At 40.3% G+C, this 18,842-nt stretch overlaps 1 protein-coding gene and 1 pseudogene across 12 annotated transcripts in view; one reads left to right on the forward strand and one right to left on the reverse strand.

Annotated features, from left to right (window-relative positions):
• The window catches only part of DLGAP1 (DLG associated protein 1), a 328,135-nt gene that overhangs the window by 14,606 nt on the left and 294,687 nt on the right, over window positions 1-18,842 (forward strand). The window lies entirely within an intron of this gene.
• LOC132503202 (cytochrome c oxidase assembly protein COX11, mitochondrial-like) lies at window positions 1,481-15,372 on the reverse strand (annotated as a pseudogene).

An 18,842-nucleotide genomic window follows, 5' to 3' on the forward strand; every position in this document is an offset into this window, starting at 1 on the left:
TGAGAAACGATACAGTTTATCCCTTGAGACTGCCAACCTGATTGTAGTTATAACATTGTTAAAACACCATAAGGTTATGTCCCAATTAGAACTGTCTGCCCATTTAATATCCTTTGCTTGTATTAATTTGGGGATGTGTTCTTCTACAAGAATTAACTTCGTGAAATGGTGAGGAAGGAAACGAGGAATCCCCAAACCCAATTTCTCTATAACAGTGTGACTTTATACTTTTGTCCTTCGGGGAGACCAGGTAGTTATCTCCAAGGCATCTTTTGAGCCAGAAGTCTGCTGGGTGCATGAGCTCCACACATCCCAAATTGTTAACTAAATATTTGGGAAGTTCACAAACCTTACTATTTGTTAAAATTATCACAGGTCCAAAGGAAAAGATATGTTTCCTTAAAGGTCACCCTTTAGAATGCTTCTTAATTACTTATATAACAGAATCAAGTAAGCCATGTAATTAATACCCAGTGCAGAGAACTCATGTGTATCAGTTGAAGGTGGCCGGGGGCTACAGATATCCAATAAATAGTGCTGTTAGGGAATGTTAGCAGAGTTTAAACTAAATTTCTATAATAGATAACACAGAACACTCAGGCTTTTGTAATCCATCAGGATAAAAGGTGCCATACTCAGTTATGAATTTGGAAGTCGTGGAGTCCTTAGTATCCTACTTTTCAGCTCATTTTGGACGTTTCCTCATGTACATGTATCTCATCACAGAGAATTCAGTGTTCTAGCAAGCCCTTATTTAATGCCCTCCCCCTTTGCTTAAGCCCAGATGAAGTTCGTTTAAAGTAATGGATACAGTCTTAATGTTTCCACAGACTCCACTTTCTCTTGGTTCAATATTTTATAAAATATCCCCATGCATAAGAAGGAAATGTTAATTATTCACTTCACAGGGACATGTAAGTAACTAAGAAATGAAAGAGTTCACTAAAATTAAACCATGCCAGTTTCATCTCATTGATGTTTTTGAACACTGTATTTCTTAGAGTCAACCAGCGATGATTTCACCCAACTGTCATAATATGTAGTCTCTTCGCGTTATCTAGATCGTGAGTGTATAATGAAAAATTCTGTTAAATCATTTACAAGGACAGCCTTCTCAACATCTTTCATTCAACCAAGATTTATTTAGCACCTGTTTGACCCACACTGAACTCTGGGAGAGGTGACTACATCAAAGTGGGAAAGGGAAAGACCAGTGTGGGGAAAGGAACAGAACAGAGCAGGTAATGACCACCCAGCTGGAGAGAGTAAGTAAATGGAGGACAGGATTGAGTCTCTAGTTGATAAGATGATATGGAATATTTTTTTTCTAAAACACTCAAGTTTCCCAAAGATGGAGGATACAGTCTAGTCTGGAGGCCAAGCACAAACAGTTTAACTCTCTCTGCAGCATCTCTAAGGACAAGCAATGGTGAGGATGAGAAAGAGCAGGGCCAGACACCCCAGAAGGACATGGGAGGCATCAGACAACAGCCAGGCTGAGCCTGACAACCAGGCTTCTGGCCCCAGGGGCAGTGGGGCTGCCCAGGCCCTGAGAAGAAATCTGGGCAGACAGCAAACCTGCTGTGGGGAAACCATCCTTGCGTTCACGTAGCATCGTGTGCTCGTCCAGCAGCAGGCCGGTAGGATGGGACCGCCTGGATTCTGTGGGGGACAGCACCACACTGTGCCCCCAGGGAACTGAGATGCCGCTGGGGCACCAATAGTTCACAGGCACGAGAAGAGCAGAGGGACAGCAAATCGGGAGATAACCCCAGGGAATAACAGATGGGTTTATCACACCAAAGCCCAACTGTATCCCCAGCTCATACCCCTGAGGGGGCAACTGTCAGGTAGGAAGATATTTCCTAACAAAGGCATCAGATCCCAAGTAAGGTGAAGACCTTCTCATTATTAAAAATATGTAACGAGAGGCTGGCTGAACATGTCAGGGACAGAGCGAAGGAAATTTCCCTATTTGGGGAAATGAGGGCAGGTGGCCCCCAGGGTTCCTTTCAAATCAAATAGTCTCAGCACATAGTGCTGTGCAATATGGTAGCCACCACCCACGTGTGGCTATTTAAATTTACATTAATTAAAGTTAAATAAGAGGAAAGATTCAGCCCCTCGGTCACCATAGCCACATTTCTAGTGCTCAGTAGTCACATGTGACTGGTGTTTACCATATTGAACAACAAAGATATAAAGCCTGCCCATCACTACAGAAAGTTCTATTGGACTGCGTGGTTCTCGTTGCTTCTTGTCTATTTTAATATATTGAGTTCTACGAGATTGGGGCTTTGCCCCAAGAAGGTAACATCGTGTTGTGATGTCCCAGCACTCAGAGGTGTCAGAACCAGGCAGTGCCCCGGTGAGAGTGAGGGCTGACGTGGGAATGCCTGTTTTCCACCACCTACTCACGACATGGCATCAAATAAACCACTTCACCACTCATATCTTCTAGTTCTTCCTTTAGAAAAATATCTTGCCGAGTTATTGTGAAGAGTAAATTCTTTAAAGTACCTAGCGTTCAAAAAGCACAACTAATTTTTGACTAGAAACACAAGAACTAGCCTGGGATTTTGCCCAGATTCTCACCCACCATTTATCAGTACTTTTCATGCCTGGGGCCTTGCTCTGGGCGCAGAACACGCAGTGTTTCCCTGGCTCTTCCCATCCGCCCTGGCGCTGGCCCCTCCAAGGAGCCTGGTCGGCTCCCACTCTGCCTTTTGTACCTGACTAACCATTGCTGCCCAGGCAGTACGCAGCACAGCACTTCCATTCACACTCTGAGCTTTGGGCCGAAGCTCTCCTCTCCTGTGATTCTCATTTATGAAAGAGGGCTGCCAAAATTTTCTCCTACTCACATTGATTTGTAAATTATAATGTTGTGGCACCTCTGGGAGCTGCCACTGGGTGCCAATGGATTCAGAAGTTGGCGATGCATGGTGTTATCTGCTACAGCCAGCCGCACAGCTGGTGCCAATCAGACGGGACCCCTTCCCCCGACAACAGGTACCATTTGCACATTACCTGAGGCACTCCTGCATCCCTCACCTTCTCCTGCCTTTGACCAAACGCCAAGAGCTTTCTAGAGAGGCCCTTGGAGTATTCATTATGGGTTATTTGGGGGGCAGTGTTTACTTCAGCCCTATTCACTGAGAAGAGTGGGCACCTTCCTGCTGCCCATGAAAAAAATCAATGTACCAATGGATGGGTGTCAATGAGAGACTTGGCACACCATTCTGAGTTGGAAAGAAGAGTCACCTGCTTAGATAAGAGGCAGTAATCTCATGGAATAATAACCAGCACGTACGTTGTAGTCTTCTGTTTTAACGTAACCGGTATTACCAAAACCGTGCCGTCTGGCCACATTTGTTTACTTTCCAAACGTCAAAAGCCGTATTCGCTCACGTTGTTCTCTGAAACCAAGTATTCTTTGGCCAACCTTGAGGCCTAGAAAGAGATTGCTTCAGCCCCACAAGCCAGAAAAATGCCATTGGTGGCAGGCCAGTTGGAAAGCTTGCTTTCCAGAAAAGGCCTTTCTAGAAAAGCTTACAAGCCAGGGCTCCCTAATACAGACCCTCAGAGGAAGAGGGTTTCCAGGCCTGGAGCATCTCGGGAAGGTTACTTATAGTGCCGGGGCTGCCCGGAAGCAGGAGTGACGAGCTTGCACATCTGACTGACTTTGGAAGTAATCCTACCTTGAGAAGACCGTTGGATGGGGTGGAGGAGAACTCAGATGCAGGAAGTCAGGGCACACCTATCCACCTAATTCAAGTGCTCTTAGCCTGCGAATGGGTACAGTTACGACATGTAGTCCCCAAGAATGGACTCTAGGGGGTCGTGAACTCCTGAATTTAACACATTAAGGAGGGGGTTGTTTGTGTTCATCCTGCTCTGGAGAAAAGTCCTTAGCTTTTAGCATGTCCCCAAAAAACATAAAGGGCTACTAACAAGTTTAAATTATGATATCCTTAAAATTAGGTAGCTTTTTCCCCCAGATGATCCAGCAATCCCACTCCTGGGCATATATCTGGAGAAAAACATAATTCAAAAAAATACACACACCCCAATGTTCATTGCAGCACTATTAACAATAGCCAAGACATGGAAGCAACCTAAATGTCCATCCACAGATGAATGGATAGAGAAGATGTGGTACATATATACAATGGAATATTACTCAGCCATAAAAAAGAATGAAATAATGCCATTTGCAGCAACATGGATGGACCTAGAGATGATCATACTAAGTGAAGTAAGCCAGACAAAGACAAATATATGATATCTCTTATATGTGGAATCTTAAAAAGGATACAAATGAACATATTTATAAAACAGAAATAGACTCACAGAGATAGAAAGAAAACTTATGGTTACCAAAGGGGACAGGGAGAAAGGGATAAATTAAGAGCTTGGGATTAAAATATACACACTACCATATGTAAAATTGATAACAAACAAGGACCTAGTGTATAGCACAGGGATATAATACTCAATATCTTGTAATAACCTAAAGTGGAAGACAATGTAAAAAAAGACTAGATAGATAGATATAATTGAATCACTTTACTGTACACCTGAAACTAACACAACATTGTAAACCAACTATATTTCAAGAAAACAATTTTTGAAATTAGCTTTTTCCTTAAAAACTTAAAGTTGATGACTTTCCTTCTTCCTTGTAACATCTCATTAGAAAAGCCTTTTGGGTTACAACCTTAGAATACTTTGAGGAATGGGCCATTTTTAAAGAATTATTATTATGGATGCCTATTACCTGAAATAGATAGAGCCTGTGTTGGAACTTGGAGATCCTGTTACAAAGTAAAGGGTGTAATAGGATTTATCGTAAAGGAGCTCTTCCTGAGTAATCAATTCAAGTAACAAAAAGTGAGGTTCTGCTGTGTACAAGGGCTGAAGCTGAGAGGAGAGGGGAATTCAAAGATTTGTAAAATAGCTCGTACTCTTAGAGAGTTTGTAGTCTAGTGGGACACTGGGTGGTTAGATACATAGAATACAAGGCAAAGTAAGAAGCAGTATGAAGGTACCTGAACAAGGAATATGGAGGTTGATAGCAAGAAAAATTCCAACCTGGGGTTTAGGTAAGAGAAGATAAAGAAGAAAGGTTTCCGCATTTGAAACACTATGTCTCTGAAGCTTTGGTATCATTTCTTTGGAAGCATATTGGTAGGGATTTCTCTTAGCTTTTGCCCATTTTTACTAATCTCTCAGTAATTTAGCTCTGTATCTCCCATATCTGACTTAATACCTAACAAACACCATTTACGTATGGATGAATGGATGGATGGACAGATGGGTGATGGATGGGTGGGTGGATAGGTGAGTGGGTGGATGGATGGATGAATTAATAGGCAAGTGGGTGGGTGGGTGAGTGGATTGATGGATGGATGGATGGATGGATCACAGGCAGGAGAGAGGAAAGGCCCAGAGAGAGGGAGAGAAGAAGAAATAGAATTCACAACATCATAGTAGCTATTTCACCAGCCAGCTCAATTCAGAGTCTTGTGGGAGAGGAGTTTAGAAAGGTAAACATCTCCATGGATCAGAAGTCTGGGCACGGTCTAGCTCAGCTGAGTGGCGTGCTCAAGGCCTTCCAAGGCTGAAATGAAGATATCAGCCGCGCTGGGCTCTCATCTGCAGGCTCTGTGAAAGATTCTACTTCCAAATGAATTTAGGCAGATAGCGGAATTCAGTTCCCTGCGGCTGTACAACTGAGGTCCTTTCATCTGCAAGCCAACAAACGTCGTATCGAACCTTTGATCGTGCTTTGAATCCCTCTGACTCTCTCTGCCACATCTTTCTGACTTCCTTTTCTGCCTTCAGCCAGGAGAAAACTCTTCTTTGACTTTTTAATTTTATTTTATTATGGTAACATAGACATAACATAGACATAACACCCCTCTTTTTTTTAATGAATTTATTTATTTATGGCTGTGTTGGGTCTTCATTGCTGTGTGTGGGCTTTCTCTAGTTGCGGAGAGCAGGGGCTACTCTTTTTGCATTGCGCAGGCTTATCATTGCGGTGGCCTCTCTTGTTGCAGAGCACGGGCTCTAGGTGCGCGGGCTTCAGTAGTTGTGGCACGTGGTCTCAATAGTTGTGGCTCGTGGGCTCTAGAGTGCAGGCTCAGTAGTTGTGGCGCACGGGCTCAGTCGCTCCGCGGCATGTGGGATCCTCCCGGACTGGGGCACGAACCCGTGTCCCCTGCATCAGCAGGCGGATTCTCAACCACTGCGCCACCAGGGAAGCCCCCTCAATAAATGCTGTTATTATTACTATTAAGTGTGAAAACATGGTGGTACCAACATGAACTGAAACAAGGCAGCAGATTTAAGAGACACTGCAGAAGTTACCGTTAGAGGACACAATTTCATTTAGTCAAGCTTTTGAGGAAGTGAAATCCTATAGCATCTGTACTCGTTTCCTATTGCTGCTATAACAAGTAACTGCAAATCTAGTGGCTTAAACACAAATTTATTATCTTACAGCTCTGGGGATCAGAAGTCTGAAATGGGTCTCACTGAGCTAAAATCATAATATCAGCAGGGCTGTGTCCCTTCTGGAGGCTCTAAGGGAAAATGCATTTTCTTGCCAATTTTCCAGCTTCTAGAGGCTGCCTGTATTCCTTGACGCCTGGCTCCCCCTTCATCTTCAGAGCCAGCAGTCACATCACTCTGATCTCTGCTTCTGTGGTCACGTCGTCTTCTCTGACTTTCCTGCCTCCCTCTTTCACTTACAAAGACCCCTGTAATCACATTGGGTTCATCTGGACAATCCAGGATAATCTCCCATCTCAAAATCATTAACTTAATCACCTCTGCAAAGTCCCTTTTGCCATGTAAGGTAACATTGTCACAGTTTCCCTGGCTTAAAACGTGGGCATCTTTGGCGAGCCATTATGGCACCTGCCACAGAATCTACCACCTCATCTGTGATATGTTTTTTTAACCTAATCATTTTTGAAACTTTGTATGAAAAGTGTGTGAAATCATCTGCCCAGAGCATATCAGCTAAATGAGATCAGTGTACGCATTCAGTGACCCTGGAGACTTCTTTCATGTGGAGATGGACTAAAAGGGCATCAATTTCTATGTTTGTTAGATTATTTTAAACTATTTGACTATTCAGGCTATTTAAACTATGTTAGTCTATTTTAAGCCATTTTAAACTATTTTAAACTATTGGGTCTAGATTCCTCTTTGCCTATGTGTTATATATTTGCTGCTTTTTTAAAATTTAGAATGTTTAATATTCACTTAAACTTACACTAAAATGCCAATTCTTCATATCACTTGAAGACATCTTTCCAATGTAAATACATCTAATGTAAATCTATATGTAAATACATACATTTTACACATTTGCAATTAACATGTTACATGCATTTTTTTGCCTTTTGTTGTACATAATATAATTTTTAAATCAAATACTTGTGAGCACTAACTACATGTCAGGCACTCTGTTAAAGACTGGGCATACAAAGTTGAGAAATACAACTTCTATCCTCAAGGATTTCTTACCATAGTGGGAGAGAGGAGGGATGCTGATGGTAAGAATTTTTATTTTTTATTTTTATTGGAGTATAAATTCTTTACAATGTTGTGTTAGTTTCTGCTGTACCATGAAGTGAATCAGCTATATGTATGCATATATCCCCTCCCTCTTGGACCTCCCTCCCACCCCACCCCCCATCCCACCCATCTAGGTCATCACAGAGCACAGAGCTGAGCTCCCTGTGCTATACAGCAGGTTCCCACTAGCTAGCTATTTTACACATAGTAGTGTATTTATGTCAAACCTAATCTCCCAGTTCATCCCACCCTCCCCTTCCCCCCCGTGTCCACATGTCCATTCGCTACATCTACGTCTCTATTCCTGCCCTACAAATAGGTTCATCTGTACCATTTTTCTAGATTCCACATATATGCGTTAATATATGGTATTTGTTTTTCTCTTTCTGGCTTACTTCACTCTGTGTGGTAGACTCTAGGTCCATCCACATCTCTACAAATGACCCAGTTTCGTTCCTTTTATGGCTGAGTAATATTCCCTTATATATATGTACCACATCTTCTTTACCCATTCAAAAGGAAAAAACATGTTTAAAATATATAGAATTGCCTAGGCTTGGAGGTTGAATGACTTGGTTGTCAGGAAAGAGAAGAGTAGAAATGAAGACCAATTTATGGTTTGAAAAATTGGATGCATGTCAGTATCTCCAATTGAGATAGGTAATCTGGGAGAAAAAATAAGTTGGAATGGAAAAGATGATTTCGTTCTAGACATCTTGAATCTGATGTGCCTATAGAATATCCAGTTGAAGGTGTCCCATAGGCAAGCCTTCACTTATCTGAATATTATTTAGGAGGATATTACAATAATTCAGACAAGAGATGATTGTGGTTCAGACTAAGCTAGAAGCAATAAAGATGGAGAGAAGTAAATGTATCTTTCTACCATATCTTTAAGGTGCCAGGTTGGTCAAAAGTCCTCAAGTGAGGAAGACGGAGAAGTGAAGGCAGCTGAATTTATGAGTCTGGAGTTCCGGAAGCTGTCAGGGCTGGAGAAAGATTAGCTGGGAGTTGTCACGTAGAATGTAGAGGAAAGTTTGAGTGAATGAGATCCCATTGGGACATGTATATTAGAAGGTGAGGCAGCACAGACCAGTTTCCTAGGTTACACAGATATCTAAGCACAGACAGGTAGCAAAGGAAGACCATGCTAATGAGTCAGCAAGATCAAAAGAGCGTGGAAGTAAAGGGAGATCAGGATTTCAAGAAATAGGAAAAGTTGAACAAGGTCAACTACCAAAGAGGGGTTGAGTCAGACCTGGAATGAAAAGTCTATCAATGAATCTGGCAATTAAGAAGTAACTATTTAGGGCTTCCCTGGTGGTGCAGTGGTTGAGAGTCCGCCTGCCGATGCAGGGGACACGGGTTCGTGCCCCGGTCCGGGAAGATTCCCACATGCCGCGGAGCGCCTGGGCCCGTGAGCCATGGCTGCTGAGCCTGCGCGTCCGGAGCCTGTGCTTCGCAACGGGAGAGGCCACAACAATGAGAGGCCCACATACCACAAAAAAAAAAAAAAAAAAAAGAAGTAACTATTTAATTTGCCAGTAGTTTCATAATTATCATAATGTATCATTTTGTATACATACATAGTATGCATAGATATGCTTATCACTTTAATAAATCCTTATTATTTTTAACGTCTAGCATTTTAATAAAAATATTGTGGCTATTAAAGTATGCTAACACACCATGGTTAGAATACTGATTTCTCAATTATTTCGCATTTGAATTTTTTTTACATTTTTCACCATTATGAATAATGCCTTAAATGTCTTTTTCAATAAAATGTGGACAGTTTTTTCTGGTTAGTATTCCCAAATATTATGCACTCGTCTTAAATTCAAAAAAAAAGAAGGGCAAGTAAATCTTAGTATCTTCAAATAATTTTAAAATTCTGATTTTGAATAATTGTTCTGCAGAGACTTGTTTGCCCTTTCCGTTGTTTTCAGATGAAGACAATCACAAACATTTGGACTATGGTCTAGCATGGAACGCACACTTCCAAAGCCAGCATTTCCTCAGTATATTACATCCTGAAGTCCTCTATTGATGCAGCATTATAGTGAATAATCTCCAGAGGAATCTGTTTCCTTTCTCTACATTACAAACCATTTAACGCCCATTAATAATAGGTTTCTTCACTTGCAAATGACTAAAGTAATTTCCCATTTATTAGCTATTTTTGTTGACCTCACTTCACTAGAGATCCTCAATCTAAGTTTTATTTTAGCAATAAATCACAATTCTCTCATCTAATTAACAAAAAAATTGGGCCATTGCCTCAGTGGCCTGCATTCAACCCTATTTTGACTGGAGATTTTCTAATAATATCTCATGCTCCTTTCCACCCCTGTACTTGTAACAGTAGTTTCTGTTCCATTGAGTTCATTCTCTTTCCCTAAATCTCTTTGCCCCCATTCTGCTCTGTTTGTTTTCTCTTCCCTCACATTTCTTTTTTTCTTTTCCTGTATTTACTTAGTAACCTATCCAAATCTTTCACTGTTACAAATGCCTCAAGAAGCATCCAATTACTTATTCAGTAGAAATTCCTGGATTCGCTGGGCCAATGGGAATGCCAAATGGTAAGGCTTTTTGCACATTACCAAATGACTTCTAGAAAGGGTCCCTGAATTTTCACCCCAGAAGCAGTTTCCATTCTTGACACCCTTCTTAGAAGATTCTTCTCTATCGTGAGTCTAAGCCCAACTCTCTTTCTTTAACTTGGATCTAGAGCTATGTGAAATAAATCAAATTTTTCTTCTACAAGGCAGTCCTTCAAATGTTTGATTAAAACTATTGTTCGCCCATAAGTCTTCATTGTTCTATCTTCAAAAGACCTAGTTCCTTCAGCAATTCTCTGAGAATAGGACATCAAGCTCTTTTAGCTGACAACAGACAAATTGTATTTTGCTCCAAGAAAAGCAGCATCTCTCTTAACTTATGATATTATTTTGTGAACAATATTTCAGTTGAATTTGGATTTCACAGCACCCTTTGAAAATCTTTGGATATGAATACCCTCCTTCTATCAAGGTACCAGCTTGTCTGGCAGCCATGCCAACCTGTCTCATACTCAGATAAAAACTGTGAGCCATTCATTCACATGAAATCAATTTGACATGTTCATCTTACCTTGTACTATGCGCTTAGGTGGTTTAACATAATGTAGACTATTATGTTTATCTTTATTAAATATCATCTTATAAATACAAATGTGTCTTTCTAGCCCAAGGTCACTCCTACTATTGTGCACAGTTTAATTCTAGAGAACATCATTTGTATTAGTAGTTATCTTAGTTATTTATTTATTACCATAATTTTCCAGAAAATGACAGTAGAGTCTTGAGGAAGGGACAGCTTGTTTCTAATTCACCCACCTAAAAGTGCCATTTGGATGACCAGAAAGAATGCTTCCACTGTCAAAACTGGAGAAATACTAAATCTGAAATCCAGTATTTTAAATATTTTCCCAAGATGTATTATATTGTAAATCTCATAACAGTGTCTAATATATAATCATGGAAGTTGATATTAAAAAACTGTTCAGAATAGGGCCAAAAAGAAAGGCTTATGCATACCACTATAGACCATTCTCCAGTTTTTCCTGAAATTATTTATATACCATCTAGGAAAAGCCATTCAACTAGTTGTGAATCTCCTATTCAGTCCACATTTTTTAATTTTGTTCAAAAGTGTATCACTTTATTACTGGTATTATTGGGGAGGTTCACAATATACATTTATTGGGAAAATTTTGTAAAATACATAAGAAAATAAAGCAGATAATCAAAATCACCCAGAGATAATCACTGTAAATATTTTTGTGTTATTGCTGTTCTTTGAAAATACTGATATCACTGAACCTCTGAATAAGCTCACCAAAAAGAGAAAGAGAAAGCATAATATAAACACTATTAGGAATGAAGACAGGAACAGGGATAAATTTACAGTAGATATTAAATCTATCATAGGACTAGAACAGAAATAGATTTTATACCAATATATTGAAAACTTAAGTGGATAATTTCTTAGAAAAACAAATTATTCAAAACTCAGTGAAAACAAGAACCTTGAATACATCCATAACAGTTTAAGAAACTGACACATTAGTTTAACATTTACTCAGAAAAAGAAAGACCAGACCCAAATAGTTTCATGAAACCAGTGAGAAAAATTTAATCCCTGTCATATAAAAATTCTTCTAGAGATCTGAACAAAGAAAAGATGCCCAGTTCATTTTAGGATTTCGTATAATCTTAACTAGATGATGGCAGTCTGAGAAAGGAAAACTGTAATGCAATTTCTCTCATGAACCTGATGCAAAAATTCTTAATATATATTTCAATAAAATTAACTAATTATAAATAATGTAAAATAACATGACCAGACGGGATTTATTTGCTAATGAAAGGAAGCCTTAGCATTAGAAAAAAAAATTCATATAATTCACAGCAACTAGGAGATTAAAGGAGAAAACACACGTGACTGTCTCAATATACGCATAAAAGACATTTTATAATATTCAACAGCCATTAAGGATTTAGAAAAAAGTAAAACAAACTAGTAATAGAAAAAAATTCTTAAAGTATACCTACATATGTATAGCTTCAGAAACTTCATGTCATATCAGATCATAAAGGTATTCCTTTTAAATCCATGAAAATGATCTACCTCTTCTAAAATGTGTTGAGCTAGTTTTTGGCCACTGGTTCTTTTTTATTGTTATTGAGGTATAACTGACATATAACGTTATATTAGTTTTAGGCATACAACATAATGACTCAATATTTGTATATACTGCAAAAATGATCACCACCAGAAATAGAGACACAGATGTGGAGAACAAACATATGGACACCAAGGGGGGAAAACGGGGGTGGGGGGGGATGGTGGTGGTGGTGGGATGAATTGGGAGATTGGGATTGACATGTATACACTAGTATGTATAAAATAGATAACTAATAAGAACCTGCTGTAGAAAAATAAATAAATTTAATTTTTTAAAAAAAAGATGATCACCACCGTAAGTCTAGTTTACATCTGTCACCATACACAGTTAAAAAAATTTTTTCTTGTGATGAGAACTTTTAAGATCTACTCTCTTAGCAACTTTCAAACATGCAGTGCAGGATTATTAACTATAATCACCATGCTGTACATTACACCCCAGGACTTATTTATTTTATAACCCGAAGTTTGTACCTTTTGACCATCTTCACCATTTCACACAACCACCACCCGCCGCCTCTGGCAACCATCAATCTGTTCTCTGTATCTATAAGCTAGGTTTGTTTTTTTTTTTCGATTCCACATGTAAGTGAGATCATACAGTATTTGTCTTTCTCTGTCTGACTTGTTTCACGTAGCATAATGCCCTCAAGGTCCACCCATGTCACAAATGGCAATATTTCATTATTTTTATGGCTGAGTAAAAATATATATATGCATGCCACATCTTCCTTATCCATTCATCCATCAGTGGACACCTAGGTTGCTTCCATGTCTTGGCTATTGTGAACAGTGCCGTAATGAACATGGGGGTGTTGGCCACTGGTTCTTTGATGACATTTTTCTGTTGACATTTTCTGTTTCATGTCTGTCTACAGCCCATCCTCTAGGATTTTCCCCTAGAAAGGTTCATTTGAGCAACAGTACCCAAATTCTGGCATGTCCAAAGCTCTTTTTACTTGAGTCTTTACATTGGAAAGAGCTTAACTAGACAGAATCGTTGGCTCCTGCTTTCTTAGCTCAATCTCTTGTAGATGCTGCTCTTTTCTGCACTCAGGTTACATGTTTCTGCAGGTAAGTCTAATGTCCACATCATTTTCTCTCCCTTAACCTCATCTTATCTTTTTGCTTGACCACCTAAAGGATTCTTTTCAAAACTTTTTCTGAGACATTTCTTTACATTGACCATTCTGAATGACTTCTCACTGATAAAATGGTTACCTTTTCATTAAATAGATTTTAGACTTTTTATTTCAGAAAAGCTCTCTTGCATTATATTTTAAGATAATTATTCTATTCCATTGGTTTGACTTTCTTTGCGAATCACAGCTACGCATATGCTGGCTATATTGCCTTGTTTCTCTAATCCTTCTTTATCCTTTTTATCTCTGCACCATTTCTGTGCTCTTTTCATTCTTGTCTTTTGTGTCCCTTTATTTACCTTCCTTTCCTTCAATTCTGCCAGTTCCTATTTCACATCCTCCAGCTGTCTACCAGCAACCTTTGTTTTCTCACTTTTTTCCCCGAGTTCTTAAAATTCTGCTTTGTGATCTTCCTTTATAGCTGTAATTGCTTCATGGATTACTGTTTCTAATTTGGGTTATGCTTTTAAACTTTGTGGCAACATATTTTCCTGGTACATTTTCATTATTTATAAGAAATTTATGGCTGCCGTTTTCCATATTCCCTATAGGACCTGCATGCATGTTCCTTTTATGTTACTCTTATTTGAACAAGTTTTTTGGGTTTTTTTTTTTTACTATTCAAACAGTTTAATACATCTTTTTTCAGAAGAACTCTGCTGGCGGTAAATCTTTACAATCGCACTTACATTTTAAAATTCGGAGACTTGGAACTATCACAAGAAATGCTAGAAGCCTACCAGATATACATTTTATTTAAATTTCATGGTACTGAAATTTCAAAGTACTTATTTAGTACTCTGAATGTAAAATAGCCCTAGGTCTTAAAGGAAAAATACAGTCAAATTTGAAATCAGAATGTAATCTTTGGGCAAGCTGTTAGGGCTTTAGTGATTCCTCTTCCATTTTGAGCTTTTAAAATAGTGACTGTTGGGCTTCCCTGGTGGCGCAGTGGTTGAGAGTCCGCCTGCCGATGCAGGGGACGCGGGTTCGTGCCCCGGTCCGGGAAGATCCCACATACCGCGGAGTGGCTAGGCCCGTGAGCCATGGCCGCTGAACCTGCGCATCCGGAGCCTGTGCTCCGCAACGGGAGAGGCCACAACAGTGAGAGGCCCGCTTACCGCAAAAAAAAAAAAAAAAAAAAAAAAAAACAAACAGTATAAGAAAGAGTGATGAGATCAACATTCACCATTCTTGGATCTTCAGCAAATTCAGGATCAATGTAAAAAAATACTGGCACGTCTACTCCCTCTTGTGGATTAAGCCCTTGTTCTTCAAAACAGAAGCACCGTATTTTACTGAAATACTGTCCAGCTTCAAATGGTACAACATTGTATGTAGAAATTCCGTTTACTGGTTTGTCAGTAGGAGTCTTCGCTTTATAAAATGCCAAGGCAGTCTCCCCTGGCACTACGTATATTTCTGTTTGCTGAGGTCTAAAGTTCCACTGGAGACTTGCATGCACATCTGCATTAAAGGTGACTTCAGTGATGCGATCCTTAACAGGTACCATGTTTCCAGTCTGGTCTGATGCATGACCTGCTCCAGGTCCAGTAGTCTGGCAGTAGAGCCGGTAAAGGGGCACGGCGGCGCAGGACGCCCCCAGCATGCCCACGGCCGCCGCGGCCACGTTCGTGAGAAGTGTCTTGTTCCGCCGCCGTCAATCCTCGTCCTGTGCGCGCGTGAGGGGGTTCGTGCTCTTCGGCCGCCGCCGCGGCCGCACCGCCAGCCTCGGGCGCCTCCCTGTCCCGAGCCGTCTCAGCTCCCTCTCGGCGCCCCCTGTCCGGGTCCTCCCCGACCTGAGACAAGGCTCTACCCTCTCCGCAGCCCTGGTCCGGTTCCCAGGGTGATTCCAGGGCCACCCGCAGAGAGCGACGCGCCTTCATCCTGGACGCCAGAGCCCTCCCATGGCCTGAACAAGTTTTTTTTTTTTTAAGAGAACCAGAAGGTAGGCAGTCCTTTTTCAAGCAGTCATGAACCAAGGGCTTCCTTTGCTGTTGCTACAGTTATACACTGTTTCTTTACAGTATGATGCATCTGTGTACTCACACATCCTCTGACTCTCAGACAAAACCTAGTTCTTTTCTCCCTCAGTTACTTCATGGATGACCCCGCAGGTTGCCAGTCATGTGGGGACAGAAGTGATACAGTCATTTTTAGAAAGAATTTTTCTGGCCCTTAGTGAGATTTGCCCATTCACCCTCCACCACCTACGTTAGTCCCTGCCTTTCCACAGTGCAATGCTCTCAGACTGAGGCCCTCACTTCGGGGGAGGGTGTATTTGGCAGAGCTTTCTGAGCTCTGCTACAGCTAGGTCCCCGTCATACCTCTCATTTACCTGCCACGTTACTACCCCTTTCCTCCTTGGCTTTCTGCCTGACTCCGATTTGGGAGCTTGTGGATGTTCTGCTGGTTTTGCTGAAAATGTGATTTGTGGATAATTCTCTTTGTTTTGTTGTATTATTGTTTTTGTTGTTTGGAATGGCTGCCAGGAAGAGAAGTGAGAAAATTCAGTGGAAACCAGTCCTGTTAACATTTAGAAATATTTTCCTCCTGTTTTCTTTCTATAAAGATGACTTTGCATAAGGAAGCGCAGGTTATATGTATACCCATCGACCAAGTTAATCTTCAAAAATAAAAGTAAAACACAGTCAGCCTAGCATACTACTTCTTCATAAACCCAAGCTGCTTCTTCCGGTGCTCAGAGATCTTCCTTTTAACAGCCTGTTCTAGGATGCTGCTGCTTTGTAAACTCAAGCCCATCAAGCTGTTATCTTTTGGATGATTCAAAAGACTTGTTTATCTTCATCTTTCCCCATCACATTTTCTTTGACAGTTTTTAATTACCCACCTTGACTCTGGGGTCCTACCGAAAGCTCTTTGTGTACACAAAGATGTAATTTGCCTGAGCACAGCAACTTAAGTTGATTGTTTTTAGGTGTGCCCTCCTTTAAAAAGGAAAATGTCTTCACTGGGAAAATTAACTTATGAACTTAATAAATCTTATGATATTTTAAAACATCCTGCATGCTAATTTTCTAAGCAAAATGCTTAATAGTGGATCTTCACGCAGTAGTGAGATCACAGCTGTGATGACAAGGGAACGATATAAAATGGTCAGATGTTATAAACAAGAAGACGAGTTCTGACAGCCAACATAGAACACATGCTTTAAATGATTTCACTAGTAGCAATTATGCTATCATTACCCTCCCACCACAGCCTGCCAATTTAAGAGCTCTTTCATTGATTCATTCAAAAACTATTTGTTAAATGCCTACTGTTGCCAGGCCCTGTGTAGTTGCAAAGGATTCAGTGATGATCAGAAACAGACCTGGTTCCTACTCTCATGCTCCTATTATCTGTGGGGAGATAAACATTACTCAAATCAATCACACAAATAAATTTAAATTTACTACCATGGCAAGGGCTACTGTTGAGTTATGCTGGGAGCTCTTCCCTCTCTGCAGTCTTTGTTGTCCCTTTCTTTGCTGGCAGGAACTGTGGCTGACTTCAAATTCCCATAGGACTAGGGCCCCTTTAGATTCTAGGGGATGGGCAACTAGTATTTCTTAGCACTACCCTAAACATCTTGCACCTAAGATCAGACTGCTGGGTCCCTGAGCCAAAAATGTTTATTCCCTGCCTTCCCTCCATACAATCCATCCCTCATCCTTGCCCTGTTAGAAGAGTGACCACTGGGAAAGCAGGTCTCTCCACAGTGAGTTTAAAACTAAGAGGCAACCCAAGCAAGTGTCTTCACAGATGCCAAGAGTGTAGCAGCCCAAGCACCTTCTGAACCCTCTACTCGTAAGTAAAAGCCTATTCCAAGTGATCAGTTTGCTCAATACCTACAAAGGAGATTATGATACTGTGATAGCAGACTGACTTAAGAAGTTGGGGGAAGCACACCTTAGGAAATAGTGGTTGGGATTGGGTCTGAAGGAAGACTTAAAGTCAATTAGACAATGAGCCAGGGGAATCAGGCAAAGCAGGGAGAAACAAAAGGGTCAGAAATAAATCTAGTGTGGTTAGGTCACCAACGTGGTGCAAAATGAGTCTGGGAAGATATGCAGGACTCTTATCAGTCAGGGTCCTGGAGGTAGTGTCTAAAATTTGAATCTTTATATCCTTGTTTGTGTGCGTAGAACAGCAGGAGTGGGGAGAGATGATATCCACGTTGCCTTCTGAAAACATCCCTTTAGAGGAAGTGAAAAGATAAATAAAATGAAAGAAGGAGAACCAGTTAGAAGACAAGTATAGCATCTCAGGTGAAAGAAAATGGTGACTGGGACTAGGATGGTGACAGTGATGTTGAGGCAGGTGGATAGTTTCCAGAGATTCCCAATCTATAGGACTTGGCGATGTCAAGGGAAAAGGAAGTGTCCGGAATGGTACCTATGTCTCTGACTTGCATAAAAGATGGTGTTTCCATTCACTGAACTAGGGAGTTCGAGAAGAGCTACAGTGGGGTGTGGGCAGGAAAGGGGGAGGAGAAAATGAGTTTGATTTTGAAGGTGCTGCATGTGAAGTGCGTCAAAGAATCTAAGTAAAGTTGTCAGGTACCTGAAGTTCATATGGGAGATCTGGAATGAAAATACAAATTTATTTTTGAGAAAACAGAATTTTTTTGAGGTATGGTTGATTTACAATGTCATGTTAGTTTTAGGTGTTCAGCACAGTGATTCAGTTATATATATATATATATATATATATATATATATATATATATATATTCATTTTCAGATTCTTTTCCCTTATAGGTTATTACAAAATCTTGAGTATAGCTCTCTGTGCTGTACAGTAGGTCCTTGTTGATTATCTATTTTATATATAGTACTATGTATGAGTTAATCCCAACCTCCTAATTTGTCCCTCCTCCTTCCCCTTTGGTAACCATAAGCTTGTTTTCTATGTCTGTGGGTCTATTTCTGTTTTGTAAATAAGTTCAATTGTATCTTTTTTCTTTTTAGATTCCACATATAAGTGATATCATATGATATTTGTCTTTGTCTGGCTTACTTCACTTAGTATGATCATCTCTAGGTCCATCCATCTTGCTATAAATGGCATTATTTTATTCTTTTTATGGCTGAGTAATATTCCATTGCATAAATACACCAAATCTTCTTTATCCATTCCTCTGTCAATGGACATTTAAGTTGCTTCCATGACCTGGCTATTGTAAATAGTGCTGCTATGAACATTGGGGTATATGTATCTTCTCAAATTATAGTTTTCTCCAGATCTATGCCCAGGAGTGGGATTGCTGGATCATATGGTAACTGTTTTTAGTTTTGAAAATACAAATGTATGAGTCATCTGCGTACAAGAGGTTTTCCTGGAATTCAGATTTCTCTTCACTGTGCTTCTTTTTCT

This window comes from Mesoplodon densirostris, chromosome 15 (assembly GCF_025265405.1).
Source record: "Mesoplodon densirostris isolate mMesDen1 chromosome 15, mMesDen1 primary haplotype, whole genome shotgun sequence".
NCBI classification, from domain to species: Eukaryota; Metazoa; Chordata; class Mammalia; order Artiodactyla; family Ziphiidae; genus Mesoplodon; species Mesoplodon densirostris.